At 49.6% G+C, this 27,604-nt stretch overlaps 2 long non-coding RNA genes across 6 annotated transcripts; one reads left to right on the top strand and one right to left on the bottom strand.

The window, feature by feature from the left end:
* On the bottom strand, positions 1-6,213 carry LOC108302111. The gene is made up of 2 exons (XR_001824215.2): positions 6,144-6,213; positions 1-4,562 (listed from the first exon to the last, which is right to left on the bottom strand). It is a non-coding gene; the product is annotated as an uncharacterized LOC108302111 (long non-coding RNA).
* LOC108302110 lies at positions 4,875-27,505 on the top strand. Of its 5 annotated transcripts, XR_005199657.1 has the most exons (4): positions 5,506-6,895; positions 9,945-10,128; positions 11,604-11,779; positions 12,950-27,505. It is a non-coding gene; the product is annotated as an uncharacterized LOC108302110 (long non-coding RNA). The 5 variants fall into 5 exon arrangements; XR_005199658.1 differs by lacking the exons at positions 5,506-6,895; positions 9,945-10,128 and adding an exon at positions 4,875-5,184; XR_005199655.1 differs by lacking the exons at positions 5,506-6,895; positions 9,945-10,128 and adding an exon at positions 5,315-5,493.
* Positions 27,506-27,604: the final 99 nt, after the last annotated feature.

The following is a 27,604-nucleotide window of genomic DNA, read 5'->3' as shown; positions in this document are numbered from 1 at the left end:
TGATTGTCAATCTATCTTTATAACTTTGGGGTAGCCATACATTTCTTAAAGAAGACACAGAAAGCACTAACTCTAAGGGAAAAGATTGATAAGTTGGATGTCATTAAAATGAGGAACTCTGATCATTAAATGACATCAATAAAAGAGAGTGAAGGCAAGCAGAGAGGAGAAGATACTCTCAGTGCCTACAACTAGCAAGTGGATTCATATCCAGAATTTATAAATAACACCAACAAATCCATCAGAAAAAGAATCCCTTTCCCCAGCTGGACAGAAAAATGTTGCATGCTTACAATTGTGAGTTGTATACAGTTTCCTTCTCCCAGTGCCAGGTTCTAACCAATATGTCCTGGATCATTGGCACAGCCTGGTGGCTGGCCCTGGGAACTGTCTGATCGAGTGGCTCTTGGCATTTTCTTAGTGTGTGGACTGTGGGCCCTTCCTTTCCCATGTGCTTCTTCACTTGCTGTTGATTTGGCCACAGGAGGCTCCTTTCTCATGAATGCCTGTGTCTCTTCCTCTTTTCCTTTGGCTTGTTAACTATTGATGAGCTATTTCAAGAATATTTCTGGCTTCTTCCCCCCGCCCTTCCTTTTTAATATCCCTTTTTGTATCTTCTTGTTTAGCCTAAAAACTTGTGGTTGTAAAAACTATCCCAAAATGTCTCAAAAGTCTTTGTGGGAGTAGGCTTGTTCTCTGGGGCTCCAGAGGCAGAGTGGAGATATGAAGGCTAATATTTCCCTGCAGAGAGATTTCATCTCAGTTACGTTCCACTTGTCTGAGCCCTCCAAAGGTGTGGTGGGAGTTACTGAATCAAGTGGGGGCTAGACAATGACTTGGTCACGGTGGTTTCTGTGGAGGGCCCTGTGCCTTGGATGGGCAGCTGGATTATGATAAGCCCTTCCAATCTTATCACCAAAGCCCTGGATGGACCTTTTGTGGATGTCCAGAGGAGCACTCTCAACTGGGGGATAGAGCCAGTATATCAGCATGACTTTTCTGCAGGTCAGGATGGGGCACACATATTATTAGTACTTCAGTGAAATCACATATACTTGGAAGTCATTTCAATATACCTCTCCATCTGCAGCCCTCAGGGCACAGCTAGTTGACAGCCATTGACCAGAAGGTTTAAATTTTCCTCATTTTCCTCTATGTTTATTATTTTCCTCAAATAGCACATCTGTGAGGTAAAGTTTTCCTTTTTGGTCATGTCCTTTATTTTATTTAATTCCTCACTCTGGCAATGCTTGCTTTTTTTTTCTTTTTTTCATTGCAAATGTATTGTATCCTGTATACATGACAACCAGGATACCAAACTGAAAGCTCTGTAGGTATGTTCTGACAGTTAAAATATCTTGACAGTGTTAAAAAAAAAAATCAGGAGTTTAATATAAAGCTAGTTCCACCTTGTCCTGAAAACCTGGATGATCTGGACTCTTTGGGTCTCTGTTCCCAGATGGTCCCCAGCAGGTAGGCCCAAGAGGGCGGCCCATCAGGAGTGGCACGGTCCTTCCACCGGGCACGTCCCCTCCGCAGCCCACTGTGCTCTTTCATTATCTGCCTGGCCTCTGAAGACGTTGGAGTTGATGACTTCCTGGAATGGATAAATGCGCTTTTGTGAGCTAGCCTGGGAACCAAGCAGTATGCTTGATATCATTTCACTGCAAAAGTGGATCTCAGCTTTTAAAGTAAGCAGATGTTTTAAATATCAGCAATACAAATTTGGGAATACTTAGTTTCAGCTAGAATGTGTGTGTTCTCCATGATGGCCTGTGTCTCGTGCTTTTCCTGTGCTATATATTGGGTTAGCACTTAGTAGGTACTTATTAATGATGTACCTCAGAGGGTAACCAAATACCTGTTGTCCACCAGCTCCCAGGCAGTGAACAGAAATGCCATCTTGCTGTGGATTGGGCCTGTCAGTTCTGCCTGATACCGGATCGCTGCCAGATTTATTTAGAACATCCACTCTAGCTCTAGATGACAGAGATTGGAATCTGTCTCCTTCACAGCTCCCCTATCTGAAGAGCGAGGTAAAGACCTAGACCCCGTTGAGTTGGCCCTAAAGAAGAAACAGGACAGGGAGGTCAGCGTGAAGCCTGCTTTCCCGGCTGTTGCCTGCCGAACTAGAGTTTGTGGCCGGTACACAGTGCTTGCATTCCACACCCTGAACAAGGGCGGGTCAAAGTTCAGCTCATTCCCTTTAAAGAAAAAAAATTCTTTGTCTTTGGCATTTCGAAGTTTTGACCCAAATCAGTCAGAGGTCACGGAACGCTCATGAAGTCTGGAGAGTTTGTTTAGTTCCTGAGGCCGGTAGCTGCTGAGAAGCCAAAGAGAGCCAGCGACCTGTTAGGCTTGAGCTGAAGCCCTGTCTTTTCAAGTTTGTGCTGGCCTGGCCTCTCCAGGCCTCCAAGGGTGAGTAGAAGGAACCAGTACCTTTTCCTCACTCCGAAGTTATCTTTGCTCCCTGAAATCAAACACTGTATGCAGCACCCTGTAAAACTGCTTCCTTGTAGGCTCGAGCATGCTTGCTAAGTAAACATCCTCCCATGTTTTTGGAACTGAATTCATTTCTGCTTCCTGGTCATCCCATTCGGGTTTTTCTGTTCTCAGCGCCTCGTAGAATCAGGTTAATAGAAGGAAGACCTAGAATTGGACAGAGGCACCTAAAATGACTGTTTTAATCCTGCCTCCTCCTGCCTCCTCATATAACTGGCTGTTTTCTGCACACTCAAGTTTCCCTCTTTCAGCCTAAAGCCCCCTTCCCTCTGTCTCCGTACAGGAAAAGCCTCTTCCTTCTGTCTTGCCTATGAAATTCTCCACTCCTTAAAATGACTCCACATATGTCCGGGCCATTTTATTCAAACCACCGCAAAACCAAAAACCCTAGCGTTCCTCTAGTCATCAAAGCCGTTATCAACGGAGTCATGGGAAGGAAAAGATTTAGAGGGAAAATGAAACAAAGCCTTGCTAAATGTAATGTTGGCATAGTGCTTTTTGAGTCACAGTGGGTCCTTGCTGCACCCCTGAGATGGGGACTTATCTTTGCAGGGACTCAGCTCAATTTTGCTGCGGTTATAGACTACAGTCGGCCTCTCTAAATTCTGTTGCTGTGTAGGTTCCTTCTCTGACCCTGCCTGGCTTTCGCTCTGTCTCTCATGACTTATTTGCCTCTTCTCTCACTTCCACCCACCCGTAACATCCCCATCGCCATGGCAGTAAGCAGCCACGTCACTCACCAAGTTCATGGGGTGATGGGCCAGCTCTGTACCAAGCCTACTTCCCTCTAGTTCTCCCTCCTGAAGGAGGAGGCTCCCTGGCAGAGCTCAGAGCCCTTTGTTTATTTGATCCTGGGCTCTTGGATAAATCAGGAATGTCCTGACATGAACTTAGGCATGTTTTTCTTCCATGGAGAAGGAAACTACGGCAGATGAGATTTAAGTAAGCAGAGGACCATTCTGGGGGACTTGCTTTAGTGCCATCAAGGCCACGTTCCTTTGGTCATCAGACAAGTAGGCGACTTCTTTATTGGCATGCTCAACCCTGGAGCCCAGAAGGTGTGAATCTGAAGCACTTTCCCCCCTGCTGGGAGCCTGGCACAGATGCTCTAGTCTTCTTTTAAAACTGTGTAGTGCCATGCTTGTCTTCCAAGTGGTCCTCCTTTCTGCTGGATGAAACTTTGGCCCAGAGTAGTTGCTTGAAGGCTGCCTGGGAAGTGGATATGGGATTAGGTGGCTGCCTGGCCTCACGTTCTCATTCATCTTCCTGGAAGTGCAAAGTTCTTGATGTGATACACTTCATGAGTCACCTGACCCACGACCTGAATGTATCACTCACTTCTGGTCAAGTCTAGGCTCATACATTACAACTGGTTGTCAGGAACCTTTCTGCATTCTTTTGATGTAGCACTGTGGGAACCTGACACTCCCTGGGTCTGTCTGGGTATGTAGGGTCTAGTGGCTTAGCATCTCAGTTATTCCTGGAAGCATTTTTGGGTCTGTGGGGAGGGGCAGGAAAATGTTGGGAGCTCTTTGCTTGCCGCAGTGGAGACCTGTGAGTATCCAAAAACAACCCCACTCTAGCTCCAGAGTATTGGTGGGCCGCCCCTCCGTGGAAGAGTTTCCAGGAGTGTCGACATCCATGCATGAACATTGTGGAGGGGTTTGGGGTCGGCTGGTGGATGCTTATCTTGCTTGACTGCCCATGCTGGAGAGGAGAACACAGTCATTGGCCACTTCAGGTCCAAGCTTGGCTGTTGTTCTGTTTTGCTGCTTTTCGTGTTGTCAGAAAGATCTTCTTGGGAACAAATGACTCAGCAACCTGAATCTCTGAGACTGTATGGCCTTTTGAAGAGTAATTGAACGTATCTAACAAGGCCCTAAAATCTTGAGCCCGGGAAGAATGGACATCCAGATTGGCTTTACTCTGGATTCTTCAGGCTGAAGTTCAATTTGGTTTTTCAAATTCCTGCCCTGATAGAAGGATCTCATTTGTGGGGCAGGCAGGCAATGTTTTAATTATGCTTTTTGTCCTTAGGAAATTCCAGGGAGAAAAAGGTCCTGGTTTGTGGCCAAAAAAAAAAACCAGAAGTCAGCTATGGTTGTAATCCTGGACTTGTCTGTGGCACAAAGAGTTAATGGGACAGTGGTCAGGGTGAGGAACATTTTTTCTCAGGGCTGGAGAAGCCCATATGGCTCAAGAAAAGATGTTGCAACATTTAGTATGGGGCAGCCCTGTCTGGGCGCTGGGGGCTGCCACTCAAAGAGTTAAGCTAGTCTTATGCCTGGGAAGCCCTCAGGGAAGGAGTGAGCCTGCAAGGACAGGGACCTCTATGCCCCAGAGCAGTGAGGTGCAGAGGGGTGGGGTGGGAGGGGGCGAGCTGAAAAGTGTGGCCAAGGAAGCAGAGTGTAGGCCCAACTTTTTTTTGCCTTGTTTGACCAGCCTTGGCACTGCCCTCCGACTCTCCAGGGGAAAAGCTGCAGTTCTGCTCTTGCAACACAAGGAGCAGACTGGAGAATTTAGATCTGCGTCACAGAGCTCAGAGAGAGAGAGAGAGAGAGAGAGAGAGAGAGAGAGAGAGAGTGTGAGCAAGCTCCGTCGATAGGTCTGCTAGCAACAGCCGTGCTGCAGCAGAGAGAGAGAGAGAAATCAAGAAACAAGTCATAGCAACACCGGCACCAGGTTCTGCCAGCTCACTTGCTGAGCGTTCAGAGATCTGTCGGGGCCAGAGGCCTCTGGGTAGCCTAGGCTAGGAGATGACACGCAAGGTGGCACGGGCGGTTCCCGCGGGGAGGAGGTGGGGTGGTGGTGGGGGGCAGGGGTGGGAGCAAGAGGTTGCGGGGCAACAGTGGAAGGTTTGACGGGACCAAATTCTGGAACATTCGGGACTGCGGCACCTTACGGCGGGACCGAGATTTGGGTCTGCGCAGGCGACGATGGGTGGTCCGACGGGCTTCAGGACTTGATGGCGTAACCCCCTTCTTCCCCCACGTATGTATTTACTGGGATCAGGGACGCTGTCTCTGTGTATGTGGGTGCTCTGTCTTTCTCACCTTCTTTCTCGATTTTGGCTATTTATTTCTCTGAGGGAGGGTTTTTTCCCACTTTAATTTCTTTCCCCTAGTGTCAGCTGCTCAAGCCTGACCGGGGTAGAGAAGAGTGAACCATCCCCTGCTTCCCACCTGACCTCCCAGCCTTTACCCTATTTCCTTCTAGTGGACAGATGACTGGTTCTCCAGGTTGTTTGGGTGTCAGCGTCCATCTGTCTGTCCGTGCAGGTCTTACGTGGAAGGTAGGGGAGTGAGAAGTGCCGAAAAGACAGAGGGACAGTTTTTTCCCAGGGGTTGCCTTATTGAAAGGTCTGGCCCTGGCAATCTGAGGCTTGTGGGGAGCCGAGTGGCCAGGGTGGGGTGTGGGCTGGGAGAAGTGGGGTAAAGCTGGTAGGTTTGTCACTGCGTAGTTGGGAAAAGTGGGGAATGGTGACGCAGTCACTGTTGCATCTGGTTAGGAGCTCTTGGGGGACAGGTAGTGAGGCTCCTGTGGCCTCTGCGGCCAGCTGAGAGGGGTTAAGGATGAGCTGAGAAGGGAAGCTAGCATTTAGAGATTAAATGTCATCCTTTTGGCGTTGGAAAGTTGTTTACCTTGCGCTCTCTGTGTCTCCATGTTGGCTCCCTTCCAGTTCACATGTGATGGCCTTCCCTGTACTGCTGCATCATTAACTAAGTGACTGAGCTGGCCTTCCATTGGCCAGGGGAGGGCTCTCCCTCCAGACACTTCCTCTGATTGGTGGCTGGGCCAATGGCAGGTGAAAAGCTTTTTGTGATTGGCTCAGGGCAGGGTATCAAATCTGAATTTGCATTTCACTTGCTTAAAGGGGAGGGGGGAGAAGCCCAGCAGCTTTCTAAAATCTCTTTAGGGGTGTGCGTAGGCTCCTGTGTCTATGCCTGCTTTTGACTGCCCAGTTGAAGCCTCTTCCTATGCCTTTTAAAATTTCATGCACTATAAGGAAGAAGAGCTCAGGGCTCTCAAAACTTTATTTAGAGGGAAGAATGCTAGGGAGATGGGTGTGCAGAGGGTTGACCAAATTGGAAGAAAATATTTATCCTGTAGTTTGATGTTGAAAAAGGAAATTTTCCAATCAGCCACACCTCAGTGTTGCGGCAAAATAATTCTCGGCTCCCCTGGAAACGCATGGGCAAGGTAGGGCAGAGCTGCTGCTGCTGATATTACCACCACCCTGGGCTTCCTGCTGACTCTGGGCTACTCCCTGGGGACAAGAGATTTGCATTGACGTCCGGGGCTGTCCAGAGGCCCATAGGAGCCAGTTGTGAGCTGAGCCCAGTATGGGAAAGATGTACCTTCTGGAAGCTACTACTACTTGGTGCTTGGAAAGGTGAGGATGGGGGACTGACCCCAGGAAATTGCTTGGAAACTGCGTATTTGGTGGGATTTCCAGAAAAGTCAGTGGGAGATGGGTGGTTTGGATGCCCCGGGCTAGAAAGGTTTGTCAGTCTAGGGAATGAGGAGAGTCAGAGTAAAACTAGGGCAGCAGGCTGTTCACCTTTGGTTGGGGGAGGGAGGCCTCAAAAAATCAGGGTCCCTGCTCTCTAACCTGTCCTTGTTGCAGGTCTCACGTTTGTGGGGAGGGGGTTTACCAAGTGCTGCGCCATGCGCAGTGGCCCCCACCCATGACTGCGCATCTGGGAGCGCAGTGCGCCCTGGGTCTCTGGCCTAGGACGAGCACCGCCCTTCTTATTACATAACTTGAGGGCATGGCACGCGCCTTCTCGGCCCTTCCTTGCAACCCTACCTTCTCACTCCCCAGGGCCCACAAAGCTGGGGAGGGTCTGACTGGGGAGCGGTGGAGGATTGCAATCCCTGGGAGGGCTAACTCATGTCCAGTTAGTGTGAGGAGCTAAGTTTGAGGACAGAAGTGGTTTTCTAGCCCCATCTTGGTGAAGGGGCTGTAGAACATCCTCTTCTGAGTACCCCATATACCACCTCTGGGCCCTAGGGCCTCTCTGGTGGAGAGGGTGGCACCCTTCTTTCACTCATGTCCCATCTGATTTTTGAGAGGATGTTTCTGAAGGAAAAGATGTGATGATTATGGGAGGGCTTGGTTGGGAGGCAGTTTTGACAGTTTACGCCCCTTGTCACTGGCTTCCCCTCCTTTTCCTGAGTGCGTTTATCATCTTTCTGGACTCCTCTGATGAGCTGCCATTTTGGAGCCATTTCTGCTGGTCTCCGACATGGTGGCGTTGGTTTTTCTGTCCTGCTGTGCCAGTTCCGCAGAGTGGGCGGGGGGCGGGGGCTATGACGGAGGAGGGGAAGGGGGGGCAAAAGCACAGCAGAGGCGGGCGCAGTGGTGGCTGCCGCAGTGAAGGTGGCTCCAGGGGCAGAGCCGCCCAGTCCCACTCTTGGACACAGTCCTGGGTGGGGATTCAGGTGGAAGGTGTCTGGGTAGGGGCTCACTATTTGGGCCCGGCTTTGCCAGAATGTGGGTTTCCCACGTCCACATCAGCCTGAGGCTTTGAGTAGTTAGGAAAAGCTGAGTGTCTGGGTGAGAGTGGAGGCAGAGGCTCGGCAGCTCATCTCAGACGTGTCAGACCCGTGGTTTGTGTTCCCCAAATAGGCTCTGTCTCCAGCAGCCTCCCCGTGGGGACAGGGAAGTAAGGTCCATGGCAGCATTGAGGATCTGTTCAGATGGTCCTGCCTGCTTACTGTTTTTCTTCTCTGTTTCTCCTCCATGCCTCCTGTCAGTGCCATGGTTCCAGCTGTAGTCCTCTTGTGAGGCTCCTGCCCATTCCCCCTCTCTCCAGGCCCTTCTGCGTGCAGCGGCCATCTTGTCTTTCTTGCTCAGAAAGTTAAAATGGTTTCTCATCATTCCCAGAGTAAAATTCCTTTCCTTTAGCGTGATGTTCAATGCTATCCGTAACTGGCCTTAGCTTTCCTGTACAGTCTTACCTCTCTCAGTTTCTCTTGGTGGACCACAGTTTCCAACAAAACCAAGCAACTTCCTTTTTCTTGCTTTTCCTATGTGTTTTCACCAATGATGTTTTCCACGCCTCCTCTCCTCTTCGTCCACCTGTGGCAGTCTCACTTTCTCCATGGACCTCTCCTGATTGCCTTTGCAAGCAGCAGTTCTCATAACCACCCCCGCCCATTCGGCCGAACTTGCACACGGTCTGTCCCTTTTTATGGTATTCTTGTTATGATTCTTTGTGTATAAATCTTATGTCACCTATTAGATTAGGAGCTCTAGGAGGGAGGCTAGAGAAAGGAGAGGGAAAACAAATACCCATTTGGTACCTTCTGTTTGACAGATACCATGTTAGACACTTTTCCTGCAGTTATTTCATTTATTCCTTTCCATAGCCCTGTGCGGAGCATCCCTGGTCTTCCAACGTCTTTACATTTTTCTTCCCCGAACTCTTTACAAGATGCCTGTTATGAAGTAGATCCCCAAAATTTGTCTATTTAAGGAATTTTTTAAGTCCCTAATGCTCTGTGGGAGTTTGGGTGGTCAATCTTGTGTCCATGGTCTAGGTCACCTAGCTGTTCCTTGACACTGTCATTAACTTTCTCCTCTTCCTTTGTGGTCAGGTTCACTCAAGATGATGGCGTTTTCTGTTTGTTTGTTTTTTGTTTTTTTGTAGCTGAAATTGATGGGTTAACTGACTCAGTTATCCTGGTTGCCTTCCTCCTACAAGAAGGTGGAGTGGGGTATAGCAACTTCAAAGCCAGAATAAGCTCCAGAATTAGAGAGCAGGGAGCAGAGACACTGGACTTGGATAGACCTAGGTTTTCATTGTCATCCTGCCTCTTCTTAGCTGGGTCACTTTAGACAGGTCATATGATTTCTCTAAGTTTTCGTGTCCTCGGTCAGTGAGTTGGAGCCAGTACAATTGTTACACAGAAATGCCTAATATATTGGCAGCAAATAGGTTCCCATCCCTGCCTAGTGGTTTATCAGGGACTTCATAGGGGAGTGTTGGGGGGCTAGACAAGAAATGGGGGAGATGGGAGCTCCTGTGCCCTAAGTGGTGTCACAGAAAGGGCAGGGAGGAGGTAACAAGCATTACGCACCTCAACCCTGCAAGGCGGTGCTGTCTCCCACCTGGCGTAAATACCCCTTTACTTCTGCATCGGGAACATGCTGTGGGCACAGAGTTGTGGGGGTTGGTGTCGGCAGAGGGAGGGTCAGTGAGCCTTCCTGGGAGTCTTCTCGTGGCAGGTTAGTTTCCCTTCTTTCCGAATCTCAGCAGTGGCTGCCTGCTTCCTGATGCTGCCGAGTCCCGTGGGAGGGGAGTTGGGCACCCTGAAGCCCCTCGTCACCAATTCGGGGGCCGCGGAGCAGAGTGACGACAGCCAGTGAGTCGTCAGTCGACGGCAATGGGGACCCTGGTGACGGCTGCTTTGTTGTTTTTTTTCCTCTTTGGAAGATGACTCAGTGTATCGGGAGCCGGGAGATGGAGCTCTCAGCAGAGTGGCCAGGATGTTCTGTCAACATGAAAGCTGCAAAAACAGCTTGGGGCTCTGGGCTGATCCTTAGCCTGGGGTCATTTTCAGGGAGGACTGGACAGCGAAGGCACCCGCTGCCCGGGCAGCAGGATGGGGCGACACCAGGTAACTCAGCAGGGCTCTGTGAACTCTTGCATTTAGAGTCTGAAAAGAAAATAACAGCTGTGTGTGTTGTTAGATCTGAGTTTGGCAAATAGGGTCATTTTTTGAGTTCTTCCACTTAGTCCCAGAAGACAGACGTCTCTCAAAGAAAGCCCTTTGGGATTTCTCACTGTGGTTGTTTGTGACAGTCTTGGTGGTCACTGCCTTGAATGAAGGGCGATTCGCCTCTTAGGGTGGGGGCTGGCCAGAACGACCTCAGCGAACGCGGGCGCGCCTGGACCCCGGGAGAAGTGGCCGTGGTGGGGCTGTGGCGTCTTCAGCGTTCTCTGCCGCGCGGCCCTTCAAGATGGCGGAACCGCATCACCGTCAATGCGCCAAAGGCCGGCTCTTGGGCAGCCTGCGTCAGCCTCGCCTTTCCTTATTGACCCAAATCAGAGCTTCTCTTCTCCCCTTCATCTTCCTCATTGTCCTCTTAGGTGAAACAGTGGGCCTTAAGTACTTGACCCTTTTAATTTTGTTGTCGTCATCATGGCGGCTGCGGGTTCCAGACTTTTCTCGATACCGCAACCATGCGCCACAGGCGCGTGATCCCCCCGCCCCGCCCGGCCCCGCCTTGCCCCGCCCTTTTGCGACCGAGAAAGAAGATGCGCTTCCACCGCCGAGGAATCACGGCCAAACCGTCCTCCCCTTTCTTTGCCTCCTCAGCGAGAGTGTGGGGCAGAGGGGCAGCCAGTCGCGTATAGGGATGAGGGACAACCTGGCCGAAGCCCCCTCCCTTCTTTCACCGGGTACTATTTTTCAGTCTCATGCTTTCCCGCTGATGATGCTAGCAGTGACATTTGTCACTGAGCACCTCCTCTTCTCTCCAAGGACCTCCCAGGGTGACTCATTTGGGATCTCTGGTAGGAGTGGCTCCTGGGCCTTGGGAGCCAGAGCAGGACAGGGAGATGTGACCAGGTCACATGAGAGAGTTTAAGCAGGACAGGGGATGGGAGTCAGCCGTCCCCACCCAGAGCGCAAAGGCAGACACGGCCCCTTCGTGTCATGTTTTGCACCCGAGTAGAGAGCAGCTTGACCTAAAAAGATTGTATGTATTTGCACATTGGAACCTTTCGTGTCTCATTTTTTTTTTTTTTTTTTTGTCCGAAGCTGTGTATATGACAAGAGCCTGGATTTTGGGCTTCGGGCAGCTCTGTGGTCTCTCAGGATCGTTTTCTGAAAGAGGTGGTAGACAGGCCCTCCTTCATCAGACCCTCTACCCTCTATTACTGCCCTTTCTCCAGGACATAGGACCCATGTCACTTTGCCCAGCATTGTCTTGTTTCTGTCATTGGGTGGTGGACAACACCTGAGGGTCATCATCCCACAGCCACGTACGAACCTTAGATGGGACCCTGCCTGGGATCTGCTCAATTCATTGCATGGTTGGCTCTGTGAGCTGAGCCCACCTGTCTTCCTTTCTCTCTTCTTCCTCACAGAGGACTCAGGAGAATGCAGCTTGCTTTGTGAGTGGGTGACAACCTCTTGGCGACTCAGGCTCAGCTGAGGATGGTGCCAGTGTGCCGGAGACAGCCGTCATACTGCCGGATAGAGTGGCTCACTTGCATGTATTTGGAACAAAAAAAGGAGATGCCTGGCAGCCCCACACTCTGCAGTAAGTATTCGTCTGCATTCTTTTACATTCCTTTATTTCTTCGAACATCAGAAATGGATAGATGTTTATTGAGCCCAGCCACCTGCTATGTCTTCTTCAGGCTTCTCCCACACACCCCGCCCTTAGTCCTCCAGAAGAGAGGACTAGATTGATATTCTCATGCTACTGGATAGCTGCAGAGAGGCTAGAATTTGCTGTTCAGCCCCCACACATCCCCCTCACATTTAGGAGAAGTTGATTTTCCCTAAAACGGAGCCAACAGCCTGTGTCCCTCAGTGAGGAGTGTTAATGGGCTGCCTGGAAGGACCCTGCGTGCCCTCACAGCCCCCGGCCGGGAAGTGAGGCTTCCCATTGGCTGGCAGCGGGAGGATGGTCCTTGCCAGCACCTAGCATGGTTCTCTGCCAAGTTCTAGCTCCACATCTCCAGGCTGGTAGGAACCTAGACTATATATAGCATTGTGCTAAGCAATTCTTATCAGACGTGTCTGCCCTCCCCTGTGGGAGTGGAGCACTTCTATCAGAGAACCAGAACCTAGAGAGCGTGAGCCATCTCCAAGGGCCTTTTAATCTGGGAAGGGGTGTTTGTGTGTGTGTGTGTGCGCGTGTGTGCGTGTGTATGTATGTGTGTCTGTCTGGTTCAGGGCTGCTTACTTTCCTCCTGTATTTCAGATGCTGATAGATTGAAAGGTCATGCTAGATGAGTGTGCTGATGTGGGATGAGGTACAGGAGGGGCTGATAGCTCTCCAGTGGATATTGAGTTTGGAGGGAGAGAAGCTAGGGGCACGTGATGTAGCTGAAGGTACAGTTGTGGCCTGTGTCAAAGACCAGCCTCTGCTTTCTCTTCCTGCTTTCCTGTTTGCCATGCTTTACCCAAGGACGTCTTTTGACCTCTCTTTTCCTTCTTTCTGACCTCTTGTATTCTCTGCCTTCTTCCACCACTTCCTCCTCCCTTTGATTTTCTTTAGGATATATGAGGGCAAACTCAGTGACTGGCATCCTGGACCTGTGTCTGCTCTCCATCCTTACCCCCGTTTGGGGTTTCTGGAGATCTGGCTGCAGTTGGGCAGATTGGGCTCAGCTGTCCTTGAAAGGAGTTTTGGTGGTGGGTGAGCATTTGGGCTGGCTGGTTCAGGGCAAGATGGGTTGGCTATTCCCCTTTCCTCTCATAGGTGCTGTTGAGCCACCAATTTTTATGATTTTGTGACCACAAGTGTGCTGAGTGTTGTGACATGACCCCAGTCTTCTCAGTGAATCATCACCAAGTTGCTTATTGGAAACCAGATGCAGCAAGCAAATAGGATTTAACCACTCCACTACCTGCCTCCCAGGTAAGTCCAGCATGGGCTGCTCCCTCTAGCCTTCCCCCAGCCTCATTCCTTCCCATGAACACCATTTTTCTTATTCCGCGGGGGAACCTCAGACAACTCCATTCAGAATCTCCCAAACAATTGTTCTCTTTTTTGCATTCTCCTTTTGCTTCTGGCTTTTCTGTGAATGGGGTTAGTAATGAGCACAGGAATGGGGGCAGGATGGGCAGCTGAAGTGGTCGGGCTGTGCGGATGTGTGGGAGATGGCTGGGAGCATTGCTAGGTGTGGCAGTTGGCAGAGCATTTGGGCCTCCCACAGTAAGTGAATAGAAGCTCTCCTTAGCTCCAGCATCCAGCAGGAGGTTCTGGATTTAACCCCTCGGTAATCCTGGGAGCCTTCCTGGGGCCTGGAGATTCTCTTCCCTGTGTAGTCTCAGTGGATGGCCTGTCTCACTCCAGATACATTTTGCCTTGATCGGGCTTAGTCTAGGTTGGTGGTCTGGAGTTTGAACTGGGCTAAGCAGTGAGCTTTAGGTCTCTTTCCCTACTTTGGGGGCTTCTTTCAATGAGCCACTTTCTGCCTCTAGGACTTCATTACCTTTGCCTTAAAAAACAAAATCCCTGATCCAGTAAGCCATTGCAAAGCATTTCTAGACAGTTGACAAATGCTTTTTGTCTGCCTCACTTGTTGCTGGTCACAATAATAGCAATGGTGATTAAAAATGAAAAACGATGATGGCCTGCAGAATGGGGGAGGTCAGTTGCATCATTGATACAATTCACAAAGCAGACTCCTGGTGCCTGCCCATCACCAGGAAGTCTCTCTCCTGCTGAGTAGATGACTACAGCGTTCTTGGCCAGTAGAGCCAGCTGGAACTAGCCAACAGCAGATTGGTCTGAGCTCTAAAGAGAAAAAGAATGATGTTGGGTAATTTTCGGAGGCACCTATGGGATCCTACCTCTGGCCACACAGTGGTCACCTCTCTCTGCTCATATGTCACAGTCGGGGTGGAAGTTTCTCTTCCCCATGCTGCTCCCGTCGCTATCCAGGGAAGACTGGCCAATTCTGCTTCCTGTTATTTTTATCTTCTTCTCTATCCATTTGAGATGAGTCTCTAGGTTGGCTGTGAGCAGCCTGAGGGATCCAGGGCTATTTGGAAGAGTCTGATGTCTCTTCCTTTAAGGGCTCTGACAGGTCTCAGCCCTCCAGCAGTACTGCAGTGAGGGATGGCAGTGGGTGTTAGAATGGAGAGATATCAACTTGGGTGCAGCTGGGGAGACTTAAGAGGAGTGAGCCAAGGCCCTCAAGGAGTATTGGCTAGAGTCTGGCCAGTGCTGGCTGTAGGGCCGGAGCCAGATGTAGCTGCTGGCTGTGCTTGGGAGTCTCAGCCCTCACATGTGCAGTGCGTCCCTGGGCATAGCTCTTGGTGACCCCCACTCCCATGAATAGCCCTGTCCTTGGTTAGATTGGGAAAACCAGGGTGGGAAGTAAAGGGGAGGTTGGTTTTGCTCCTGGCCATGCAGTTGTCTCTGTGGCCTCTGATGTTTCCAGAATTGGGATTGGTGTTTCCCTCCTGATTTTCCTATTTTTGTGCCTCATCTGGTTCTGTTCTCCTTGCTCACCAGCCTGGGTTCTATAGACACGACGTGGGGTATTGTGTGTTGCCAATGAGGCTAGCAGAACAGTTGGTATCCCCTCAGAGAGGGGCCAACGTATCTGGCACTTTTTTCCTTACCTTTGAATTTCTGAGGTCTGGGAGCCAGGAGGCAGCATGGGGCCTCTCCATCCCGGATCCAGCAGAGGTTAACAGAGCTGGTGGCTCTGGAGCCGAGGTGGTGTGGCTTGGCTGGGAGTTGTGGGGGAGAGGCCCTGCCAGGGGCCCTGATTGGTCAGCACCTTCTCTATTCCATTGAATCCTGGTCCGATCAGTGCTGTGAATTGTTTAATGCATATCTTGGCACTGTCCCCTGGCTTGAGTGTCCCTGAGGTTGCAGCCACAGCTTTAAAGAGGATCTGTACCTTGTGCTGGTCACTTTTTTGGGCATGTTGCCTCCCTCTGAGATATGTAAGAGATACCGCCCTTTCCCACCAGCCGGCTGTCTGTGGGAGGCCCTCATTTTGCTTTGCTTTTCTGAGACTTGGAGTGACTGTGAGGGAAGCATAGACTGAGTTTGCTTTCTTACTGGCTCCTTCCACAAGAGCTTCTCATGGGCTGATAAAGCCAGAGAACATCTCCAGTGCCCCATGGCCTATGCAGAGCCCAGTGCCATAGTGTCAAGCCCGTGGGGGTGGAGTGGGGACATGGGGGCAGATAGAGCCACGTGGGGAGGAGATATACGTGGTTAGCTCACAGGAGCGAGCCCAAGAGGGTGTGGGAGGACAAGCCCAGTGCTTAGCCGGGACTGCCTGTCGTGGCCCAGGATGGATGTGTGCATCTCCTGTGAAGGATCTGCATCTGAGTGCCAGGTGCTGAAGGCAGGATGGTGCCCTGATCAGGGTCTGTAATGAGGCCTGAAGGTATGAGATGGACATCAGAGTTGTTGGTCCCTAACGGGAAACTGACCTTTTTTAAGGGCCCTCCTATCCTTATCTGATCTCATCCTCAGAACAATCATATGACGTAGGAGTCACTTCCCTTTTATGGTTAAAGAAACTGATTATTAAGTGACTTAACCCAAGGTTATGCATTTGGTAAGTGAGGTTGTTGAGATTTAAATCCATGTACTACTTATTCCAAAGCCTCTACTTTCTCTTTACTCTTTTGGGCTGAAGTCAGACATTTTTTGTGAACTAAAATCTTCAGAGGACTGATGTGAACCAGAGTGAAAGGCAGACACCCAGAGGAACTTGCCAGTCACTGGGGATGGTTGTGCCGCATTTCTTTTGGGGTGGGCAGGGCAGATGCAAATGTCCTTTGGTAGCCATGGACTGGCAGAGCTGAGCAAGGCCAGTACATGGCATCCGCTGCTGTGTACGGAGCCTCTGCTTTATGCCAGGGACTGTGCTAGGTGATAGAGATGCAGAACTCAACAAAGCCAAGTTTCCACTGTCGTGGGGCATACGTTCTAGTGTGAGGAGACACTATTAATAGTGATTTTTAAAAAGAATTCAGAAACGTACAGGATAGACATATATGGAGATTGGGGATGAAAAGGGGGACTCCCCCCACACACATGAGGAGGAGGGTCCAGATGATGGTCAGAGGGATCTAGAGATTCAGGACTTCAGCCACCTGAAGCCACATCAGTTATGCTTTCCTCCAGAGAGTTAGGACTAACACAGACTAACCCTCTCTTTTTTCCTAATAACTAGGAAAATCTGTCCAGGGTCCCCATAATAGCTTACAGGAGCTTGTCGTGAGTCAGGAATCAAGGTGGAGTACCTGTCAAACCTTTGGTCTTCAGCAGTCTGGTTTTCTCCCATCTGCCACGGTTGCCCTTGGCCTTCTGCCTCACGCCCTCCCGCCTCATGCCGTCCCAGGCACCAGCTGATTTCTTTCCTCAGCCTGGTCACTGTACCCTATTCTTGTCCATGCAGCACAGGGAAATGTGCAGGTTAGGTCTTTGCCAAGCCACTGGTCAAACGTTCCTGTAGGTGGTTCTGAGCTTAGCCTGTCCTGTCAGAATGAGCCATTCCCAGAGCTAATGATCATGCAATAGGGAAGGGTTGGGCAGCAGGCAGAGAAGTGGCCTGTGCCGGATGCTTGGTTGAGCTCTGTGTCTTGAGAGGTGGAGGCAGGTTGGTGGTGCTGGGACAGGGCAGGCATGTGTCATGTGTTCAGCGCATGGGCTCCAGGGCTCGGGACTTGTTTACTTGGTGGAAGAGGCGGTGGCCCTGTGGAGTCAGGCCATGTGATTCTTTGCTCCTTGGCTGATCGTGGACAGCTGACCCACCGGGACTGCCCACACTGCCATCTGCTGCCAGGGGTCTGAAGTTGCACAGGAATGAGGTAGTATAGTTAGGGGTGCTCAGAGAGGAAGAGGGTCAGGAAAGTGGGGTTTATGTTGCTCTGTGTTAAGGAGTCAGTAGACCTCGATTCTTGTCCTAGCTCACTTTCCTCCTTTGAGCTCCAGTTTCATTATGTATGAAATGAGGCAATGGAACCAGAATCTCTTTGGAGGTTCCAGCTATATCCTGGGGCCTCCCTGGATGTTCATGGAAATGTTTCTTAGCCAACAATTCAGGATGAGGAAAACTAGGCCCAGGTTTCCACAAGAGAAGGCAGGGGATCTTGATGACCTATCTCAGAGCAGCTGAAGAGGCACTGTGGGAATTAGCATGGGTAGGTGGGTGGAAGAAGGTAGTTTTTGAAGAATCTCCCAGAAGTGGAAGCAGAGAGCTGGAGGTTTCGCGAAGGTGTTGATGAAGATCCACCAGGTGGCAAGGGACATGGCTGTGGGCTTTCCCTGGGAGGCTTGTTGGGGATGGGGCATGTGGGAGCTGCTGGGGCCTCTTGCCGTCCTGCAGGGGGCTAACCCAAGAGACCCTGCTCTAGAAAAGAAGCTCCGTCCCGTCTGGCTCTAACCCTGGAGAGAATGCTGCTGTGCAGATTGAGGAAGGGCATCTGTTAGAGGGTCTGTGCCCCTTGCTGTCAGGAAGTTTTCCTTTATATTTAGCCTTTTCTTTTCACGTGTTTTTTGAGGCCCTCAACTAAAGTATTAAATTTTAAAAATGACAATGACAAAAGAAAAAAAACAAAAATATCTCAGTCACTGGTTCCATTTTGGCTTTTTAGTCTTGAGTCACTCTTAAAAAGATAGCAAAATAAAACACATGTGGGAAAGCCCAAGGTCCCAGGCCCAGCCAGACTGGGGCTAGGAGTGGGTGGGACTCTGTCCTAGCTTCCCCATGGCAGTGTTAGTTCCAGACGTCCACCACTGCTCCAAGGCTGTGTGGGTAGGAGCCCCTAGGGCTGAGGGGGCACATTGTGCAATCTGCTAAGCAGAATATAGAGTTTTAAAATAGCTGCATTTCTCTAAGACACTATCTGCTTGCCACTTTGTGGGATGTTTACCTGGGATTAATAATAGCTGAGTGCCACCCCACTGCCAGTATGGAATAGCAAACAGCCATCTGGGCTGGGACTCAGGCAGGAGAGGAATGGAGTCATAACCATCATATCAGCTCACGTAATTCTTTTCACACTTGCTGGCTCATTTGGTCCTCATACAACCCTGAGAGGTTAGGTGGTCTTATCCTTGTCGTTGGTGAAACTGAGCCAGAGAATCAGTTCTGCCAAGATCTAACTGCTTGCAGCTGTTTCTCGTGGATCTCCCACCCAGGTCTTCTGACTTCAGCTGTCATTTCCCTGGGTTCTGATTAGTGGAGCAGGGATAGGAATAGGGGAATGGAGTCTTCAGCAGTTTCCTTAATTTCTGAAGGCCTTAGAGGGCCTTTCTATATGTTGACAGGGAAACTAAATATCAGCATGTCCAGGTCTCCAACTCTTTGATTCTTTAGACTTTTTGGAGTTCTTGTGAGAACTGGCTTGCACTTCTTGGCTGGGAAGCCAGCCACTCACCATGTATTCTTGGAGAGGTTTCCTGAATTTGGAAGCTTCTGGAATATGTGATGCATCAAACCACTGTGACATATCTGTATGGCACCTCACGCCTGTGCACATAGGCATGCTTCTGCTGAGTCCAGCTCACTTAGAGATGAGGCCTAGTGTGGGGTCTTTGAGATTTTTCCAACACATTTGTAAGGGATGCCCTGAGCCTTGCCCAGCATGCATGTTGTGTGTATGCTACCTGTTTGTTGACTAATGTACAGTACCTGCTGGAAGCCTTGGCTAATGTACAATGTAAGTAAGGGACTAGAAACAGTGGCTTCAGCTCTGAGAGTCTGCCTCATGATTGGCTTGAAAATGCATGGCTTACCCACAGAGAGAAAGGTGGGTAAGCCCTACTGACTCATGGGTGTCAGTTTTCCTTAAAGGCAGAGCATAACTCCCACTCTTTATAAGGGCTGCTGAGGCAGAGTACTAGACAGCAGGACTTCTTGGCCAGTTAGCCCTCTGAGTGACCTTTATTTGAATAGACCCAGAACTCGTATGAAGGTGGAAATAATGGTTTATCTTTATTTACAGCTAATTTAGCCACGATGGTTTAGGCTTTTTGGGGGGGTATTCCTTTAGGACGATGGAGGCTGGACAAGGGCAGTGTACGTGTGTGTGTCTGAATGTCTGTCCTTTTGTATTTCCTGAATGCATTTTTGGTTCCTACAGAAGTGTTGGGGAATCCACAGCAGAATTGTTTTAGTGAGTGAAGGTTTCTGTAGCTTCATGTGTGAAGATTTGTCATGTTGGACCCAGTTCATTCTGTTCACCTGAAGGATGGAAAAGAGAATGGGCATAACTTACAGCAAGGAGGGTGATTTGGGCTGGACTTCTGGGAGAACTGTGCATCACTTCTGCTGAGGGTTCCTGAGGAAACATGAAGCCTCTTTATTTGAGGTAGGAGACTAGGTGTGCTCCACAGGATCCTCCCAGTCCTGAGTCCGTGGCACTTCGAGATGGTCCCTGGATCAGCATGAGGTGTGGGTGCCAGGATCTAGAGCAGGCATCTCTCTCCATTTTTGCCTTCCGCCTTCAAGGCAAGCCCAAGCTGGGTGGAATTGAGGAGATGCATGGGCAGGCTGCACCAATATGGTCACTGAATCTGGAACTTTGACCTCGTTTCCCTTTGCAGAGAGAACTTCTGGTACCGATCTTATAGGAACTGGTATTATTTGCATATAAAAAAAGAGAAAGGCACGTTGTCCCTCATCTTTTCCAGCAAAGAGCCCTGAGCTGCTCTAATCCTATAGTAGAGAGGGAAGAGGGAAGTGTAGAGGACACAGGGCCAGACATGGTTTGCCGGGAAGAAGGTAGGAGGTGGGAGAGGAACATCTCAGGGCAGGCCCTCAACTCTGGGAGCCACAGGCATGTGCCTGCTATACTAAAGGCACAGGGATGTGTTCAAGTGGGCATACTATTTAGAGGTAATCCAGAGTCTGAAATAAATCAGTTAATGGCTAAATGAGAGTTGTATTAAATATGGAAAATCATATATTCTTTTGTGTCATCACCACCTACAGATTTAGCATCAAAAGGCCTGACAGGCTGAGGGCAGTGAAATGGGTCCTGTCCATAAGATGATGCTTATTTGTAGTGACTTTTTTCTCTTTTCGTTTCTATTTCCCACTCTTTCTTATTGCTTAGGTCTACGTGAATATTTATGCAGTTGTGTTGTTATTTCCTTGGGGTACCATTCTTCCAGTGTCATTGGCATCAATGAATGTGTGACTTTGATTTCAAGTGTAAACAAACCACTGGCTCACGCAGGGATGAGCCATCTCTAAGACAAGGGCCCCGGCAGCTGCCTGGAGACGCCCTTCCCCCATAGACCTGGACTGTTTCTCAGCCAGATGCCTGAGATGAGAGTCTAGGATGTCCTTGCAGGGACCTGCTCAACCCCACATCATGTGTCCTGCTGGGAGGGGTGGTGCTCACACATGCATCTTCCAACCTTATTAGCTGGTACTGCTTTTCAGCTTGACCCAAGGAGTGGTGTTGGAAGTGTGAGACTGTTCATCCCCTGCTAGGTAAGAAGGGTGTCAGAGAGGAGAGGCATCGACAGAGAAGAAGGGAACACAGGCTTCTGCCTGCTAGCCTGTCTCCAAGACAGGTTAACTTTGTGTTAAGAAGCAAACTCTTTTAATCTTTTGGCCCTAATAGAAGTTATTTGTATTTTCTCTCCTTCTCTCTTTTCCCTCCTCTCTCTCACTCCCTCTCCCTCAACTCCCCAGCCTCCAAAGAATTTAATCTGCTGGACAACAAACAATACTGTTATAAAACTTTGAAAACAAGAGGGCGCGGCCTCCCTGACAAGGAGAAGGGCATGCCGGGTAATGGCCTGAGGGAGCATGCCAGGCCTGAGATGGAGCCGGGCGAGAGCCCAGTTGGCTGGGTACCTGGGTGCCTGCCCCTGCATAGCCCACTAGCCGCGCCATCCCCAGGCCAGAGGGGAAGGAACTGAAACAAAAGCGAGGGCAGAGAAGAGCTTGAAAGGGGAAGTTGTACGTGTTCCCTTCTCTGTGATCTGATGGGAATGCAGTAGACTGTGAAACTTCCTCCTCCACCTCTTCTCCCTCGCCCCTCCCACCCTCCTTTCTCCTCCCTCCTCTCTCCTCCTTCCTCCCTCGTTTGTCCTCCCTCCTCCTCCTCCCTTCTCTTGCCACTCACTGTTCTTGAGCCCAGCAGACAGAGGTCCTGATAACAGAATGAGGCTGGAATAGCACTGTAGGTGCAGCTACCAGCTGGGCCAATCAAAGTGGAAGGAGAGAAAGTGGGCTCACAGTTGGCTTTGGACTCAGACCAACCCTCTGTCCGGTCCAGCCTCCCTCCCTTCTGTTAGGGAATTGGAACCACATCACATCACAGGGTGTGCCCAGTCGATGTGTGTGGACCAGGTGAGTGCCCAGGTACTGGGGAGAACTGCCACTTGGAGGTTAGTTCAGGAAGCACCCTGGGCTTCCTGGTGCCCACCTTGGACTGTGCTCTGTGGAGGGTGTTTGATGTGTTGAAATGCTCTGTCCTTTGAGATGCTGTGCTCTCCCTCCAGGGAGGAGCAGAGGCTGTGCTGCAGAGGCTGGGGCATGCCTCTGGAAGAGCTCTTGGGAACAGGAACATGCTTCTCCCGGCGAGAGCAGGCATGCCGTCTTGTGAGTGTGGTGCCTGGTAGGATACTGCATCTGTTAGTTACTTCTCTGTAGCTGAAGGAGGAGGTCATCCAGCTCTGCCTGGGGGAGATGGGGAAGCTGGGCTTTGGGGCGTCTCACCATAGTTTCAGTTTCACCTGAAACTATGCACTTTTTAGTCCATTTCCACTGGGTCAAGCAGATGATTTAGGAATGACCAGGAAGCAGTGTTGGTGGTTTGCCTTTGGATCTGCATTGGTTTGGACCCATGAACTGTCTGGTGGGCATTGTGTTTGTGTAATAGACCATTGGCATAATTTTTCCTCTTGCAGAAAGCACTAGCTTCCTTGAAAGCAGTTCAGCCATGCCCATCTTCCTCTGCCAGAGCTAAGCCCTTCTACTGGGGGAACATGGAGACACCCGGGCTCCAGTCTTCATTCCATTCCTCTTCCTTCCCTTTGCCTTCCACTATCTCTTCCTGTCCCCCTAGCTCATCCCAGGGGCAGGGTAGCCTTGGTGCAACCTTCCATCCAGCCAGCAGTCCCGACCCAGGACCCCTGTGCTGGGACTGAGGCTGGGTTTTTTGTCAGTAGTGTTAAGGGGGGGACAGAAAACTGAACTTTTAGGAGTGTGGCTGCCTAGGAACCTAGATCTCCATACCTCTGACACAGGGGAAGCCAGAAGAACTGATGCTGGGTCCACGTAGGCTTAGAAGCCTGTTACTTATTGCCTTGTTACGTGAGTAGCAATTTGAGGGGCACTGTGGGTTTGGAGGATGTGATTCCCACACTGGGACTCAGGGCCTGGGAAATGCAGTGGTCCCTGGGTTCTGAGTCCTCCTTTGAAGGCCAACCTGCCAGGAAGGAAGAGCCTGATGGAGGTTTCTGGGGACTTTGGGCCAGCTAGTAACTCCATGCTCCCTCCCCTCCACCCTTGGCCCCTCATGCATATACTCTTCCTTTTATCACCCTTCCCTCTGATTCATTAACCACAGCCCCTGTCCTGATAGCTAAAGACACAATGTCCAGGCTGCTGCCTAGAATGACAGGAAGCTGGGCTGGCCTTTCAATTTATACATGCAATGGCCTGGGACTGTCTGGAAGGCAAGACATTCTCCTTTTTCAAAAGAGCCTTCCCCAGACCCCTCTCTCACCAAGATGAGCTCTTCCTCACTGCCAGGATCCCTGAAATCAGCATTCCCAGAGGGAAGAAGATGGCCATCTGGGCTTGGCTTCCGGCTCCCCCCATCTGGCTGGAACACACATCAGTCACGTAAGTAGCTATGACTCAGCACCCAGCGCTGCCTTGGCAGAACCTCCCCACTTTCTGGATTTGCACACACTGGTAGCACAGCACAAGCCAGCAGGGTTAGGCATCTGGGGGCCAGGGTCTGTCTGTTCAGTGGCTTTGCTTACGGATTTCATAAACAAGGATTCCCTCACCTTCCCATTTTCCTCCCATGTTATTTTTTAGGTATGATGCTAGGCTTTAAAGACAAAGCGTCATTTATAGAATGAAGTAGAAGCTATCTTTGCAATCTCCAAACTGTTTTAACCAACAGCTATAGATTACATTTGACCCTTTGATGTGTTTGGCCTGCACTAGTTTTTGTTTTTGTTTTGAGACAGGTTTGTACTCTGTAGCCCAGGCTGGAGTGCAGTGGCACGGTATCAGCCAACCTCTGCTTCCCGGGCTCAAGCAATTCACATACCTCAGCCTCCTGTGTAGCTGGGACTACAGGTGCCTGACACCATGCCTGCTAGAGTAATTTTAATGTATCTGATTTTACATGCGTTTACACAAAATATGGCCTCTCTAGGACACTGTATTTCTGCTGCATGCTGTTGCCGCTTTTGTGTCTCAGGTTTCCTGCCCGAGCCCTCTGAGCATTTGAATGAACTGTGAGCAGTCTACTTCAGCCTCCTCTCCTTACACATGAAGACACTGAGGCCCATTCAGGGCAAGTGGCAGGTCCCTGTTCTCAGAATTAGGGCCGAGCAGGTATTAAAACCTGTGTGTTCTCATTCACTGTGTGCCCAGGGAGATGAAAACACCCTGGCGTGAGAGGAAGCTTCCAGGTAGAATGTGGGCACAGAAATGGACCAGGATGGAGTGTACCTCCCACACCTTTTCCCTGAATGGCAGCACTCACAAGACTGACATACCCTCCCTTCCGAGTGGGCGGTTTTTCTCCCCAGGCAGCCCTGCCAACCCTTTCACTTTCGGCCAGTTTGCTTAGAGTCCTTAGGCTGAGGCAGATAAAACCCATCACCCTACTTGGATGGCAGAGCCCTTAGCAGGCTGGGGTTTTCATGGGCTGCCTTCTTACAGGTCTAGGTGGCCTTCTGGCATGGTGCCAGGGAGAGCAAGCCTCTTCCAGCCCTTATCAAACTAACTGGCTGCTTCCTAGTAGGGAACAGCCACCAGCTTGTTTCAGAGAAGAATCATTGCTCAGCTGACTCAGAGGAGAAAACTGGTTCTGTTGGGAAGGCTTAGACCTTTATCCAGTGGAATTGGAAAGGCAAAGGATTTCAGTACTAACATGACTTTTTCTCCACTTCTTCTTTTGGAGGGTTTAATTAAAGTCATGCATTGTTAATGGCTTCTCATCTCTTCTTCCAGAGAGTTAAGAATTAAAGTTTAGAATCCAGGAGTGGGGACCCAGACTCTGGCTTCTGTTAGCTCCCTCAGTGGCAGTGGCCCCCCGATATGTGCAGCCCCTCTGCTTGACTCCAGATGGTCCCTTATGGGTTGCAGGAGAGACATTAACTAACCACACTGACGACCAAGTGAGGTAAGTGGCGTCAAGAACTTGAGGCTGGCGAGGACGACTTAACCTTCTAGCAAGCTGGGCTAGACTTGGGGAAGCTTTCCTGAGCTGAAGGGAGGTTGACTGGGGTTCCCTGGAGTGGCGGTGGGTAGAGGCGGGGCCGAGGGGTGGTAGCTATGGGAGGGTGAGAGAGAGTATTCCAGAAGAGATAACAGCTTAAGCAGGGCCTCTCTATTGTGGAAGGTGGTTTCCGGATCACCGCGGGACACCTGTGTGAGGGCTCATAGGGAGGGGTTTGTGGATACTGGCAATTAGAAGTTGATAAGGAAAAGTGTGGCCGAAATGAAAAGCAGAAAAGAATCTCATCGAATCCCCTCAATTTACAGGATTTGGACTCTTAGTAATGACTGTCCTTAAACACTCACTCCTGACCTTACAGCCCTCGCTGTTTCCTGGTTAACAGGGCCCAGGTGTTGGCTACACGTGTCATCACCGAGAGCCCTTGTGTGCAGATCTGCCCCCAGCTCTGCCACCTGTGACTGAGGTTGGTCAGTCCCACGGTGGGCCGCAGAGCCTAGCACTGGTGTCAGAGTCGCTTGTTGCAGGTTCATCTTCAGCGTCTTTCCCACGCCACAGCCATGCTGGAGAAAAACGGCAGAGGCGCTAGAGGAGAACAAAGCAAGCTGCCCCAGACCACCTGGCCTTCGCAGAGCCCAGATCACGCTCCTCTCTCTGCCCAAGTATAACGTGTTGTGTAGTCAGTATGATCCCCCTTCAGTGCAGAAGTATTGCCTGGGAATTCCCTGCCCCACCCACCCTGTTTTGTTCTTAATGAAGTTCAAGAACAAAATGAGACGATAATCAAGTTATGGAGCAGGCTGCAGTGGGTGCAGGCGCAGGATCACAGCCTTTGGAGTTAGATCTGAGATCTGCCTTTATTGGTTGTGTGTCTGCAGACAAGTTATTTAGCCTCATTAAGGATAAGTTTCTTCTGCAAAAATTGGAATAATTCCTGCTCCATACGACTGCTGTGAGAACGAAATACCACAACTTTTGATGTTCAAATTCTATTTTTTACTTCTCCTTCTAGTGACACATACTGTTATTGCCAGGAACCATAAAAATTATAAGCCTGTATCTAGAGGCCTGAAGAATTGGTCGGGAACCTAAAAGATAGTTTCTGTTCTGTCTCTTTTCTCTTGGTTATGGTATCAGAGGAAATACACATATTTTTCTTAGCTTCAAACAACCGAAAAAGATGATGCAGTAAGGAGATGGGAAATCTAATTTGGAATATGGTGCGCAAATCTTATTTTCAAGCAGATTTTGAAAATAAAATGCAATTCTTTTATGTTAGAGGATCGTCTCCTTGATAAAATTATGGGGTACCAGTTTTTAAAGTCACATCAGAGTTTAAGATTGCAAATTGACGGGGTCATATTTGAATGTTCTGATAGTTATATGTGGGGTGGGAAGGAGGAACGCATGCTATTCTCAAATAAGACGCATGGAAGAGTTGCCCTAGGCAGGTGAGGCTCACCTTTGTGTAGGCTAGAGCTTCATTCCATCCACACGCAGATAGGGTGCTTGTGACCTGATGAAGTAAGGTAATATACCTGGAAACTTTGTATACTGTGAAATACTGTGCAAATGCAAGGTAGTTCGAATGTAAATATTAATGCATTTTCATAATAATTTTGCCATTTCATCATATATATAATTTGTAGTGACTGGCTGTGAATTTAAATAGAATTAACCTAGAATTAATGAGCTTTGTATTACTCTCATCTATTTGAAGCATCAGCTGTGACGTTCATGTTACTTTGCACAGCCCTGTGTAACCTCCTCTATGCCTTTCCCAAGGAGCACTGTGTCATATCACAAGTAGAACTGGAAGAAGACATTTCTCCTCAGGGCAGAGGCTGGGTCTTCTGATTGAATCTCTCTTCTTTCTTCAGTGAGATCCTCTTCTTCTGGAAGCTGGTTTCACATGGTGGCTTAGATTTTTCCATCTTTGTATCTAGCACCATTTGAAATCAGTGTTTTAGGAGTAAGAATTGCAGCACAGCCAAGGGTGGACTGCAGAGGAACTGCTGCTCATGGGACTGGCTCCTCCTCTCCTGCCACTTGAGTCTGTTCAAGAAGTCCAGGGAAGAACTTGAAGAGCAAAATATACTCTTGAGTTTGTTGGGTTTTGGGAGGGGCGACAGTAGGGGAGGGGGTTGTGTTTAAAATAAACACAGTGGTTTGCTCAGGGGCAGAGGTTGTGATGCTATTTATTTTGACTCCTAGCAGCTGTCACCAGCACGAATGTGTTGGTAGGCCCTTTGGGTGTGTTGATTGTCATATTCCGTTGGGTAACAATGTATCGAGTATTGTCATGGGGCAAAGGAGAGGGCAGTACACCTGGAAACCATTTCATCCACATCGGCACTGTCAGCCCACTCATAGAGGATGCCCTGGAGTATTCAGCATCCATTGCAGGGCACCCGAAATCAGACTTGCCACCTGTACTGTCGAGGTGCAGACCCTGGGAGCACCACTGGCCCATCTCTTACACAGGCTGACCGATTTCTCCTGGTGTTCAGAGTCTGTTTTTGTCTAGCACCATTTGAAATCGGTTATGATGTAGGGGGAAAAGCAGCAGCCTCGAAGCCTCATGCCAAGTCTGGCCAGCAGCAGCCTGTGGTTTCCTGGAAGATGGATGGGCAGAGAATGGGGAAGGAAGATCACGCTTTTCCCTACTAATTTCTTTAACTGCATGTATGATACATTATTGCAGAGGTAAGAGATAGTTTAATGGATTTTTAAAAACAAATTACTGTAATTTATCTGATGTTCTCAGTTGCATTTTGCCGAAATGTAGTACTGCTATAAATTCTATAAATTGGTTGCTGTTGAATTACCTTTCTATTGAGAAGTCTGTTCATGCATCCTGACCTTAATAAATACTATGTTCAGTTTATCATGTCTGTGTTTTTCATCTATTGTTTTCCATTCATAATTCTGTGACTATGAGAAGTGGCTCCTGAAAAATTAATTTGCTATGCAGATCTTGCCTACTTCA

This window comes from Cebus imitator, unplaced genomic scaffold, assembly GCF_001604975.1.
Source record: "Cebus imitator isolate Cc_AM_T3 unplaced genomic scaffold, Cebus_imitator-1.0 Scaffold38, whole genome shotgun sequence".
Lineage (NCBI taxonomy): Eukaryota > Metazoa > Chordata > Mammalia > Primates > Cebidae > Cebus > Cebus imitator.
This window is presented reverse-complemented; position numbering and strand designations above follow the sequence as displayed.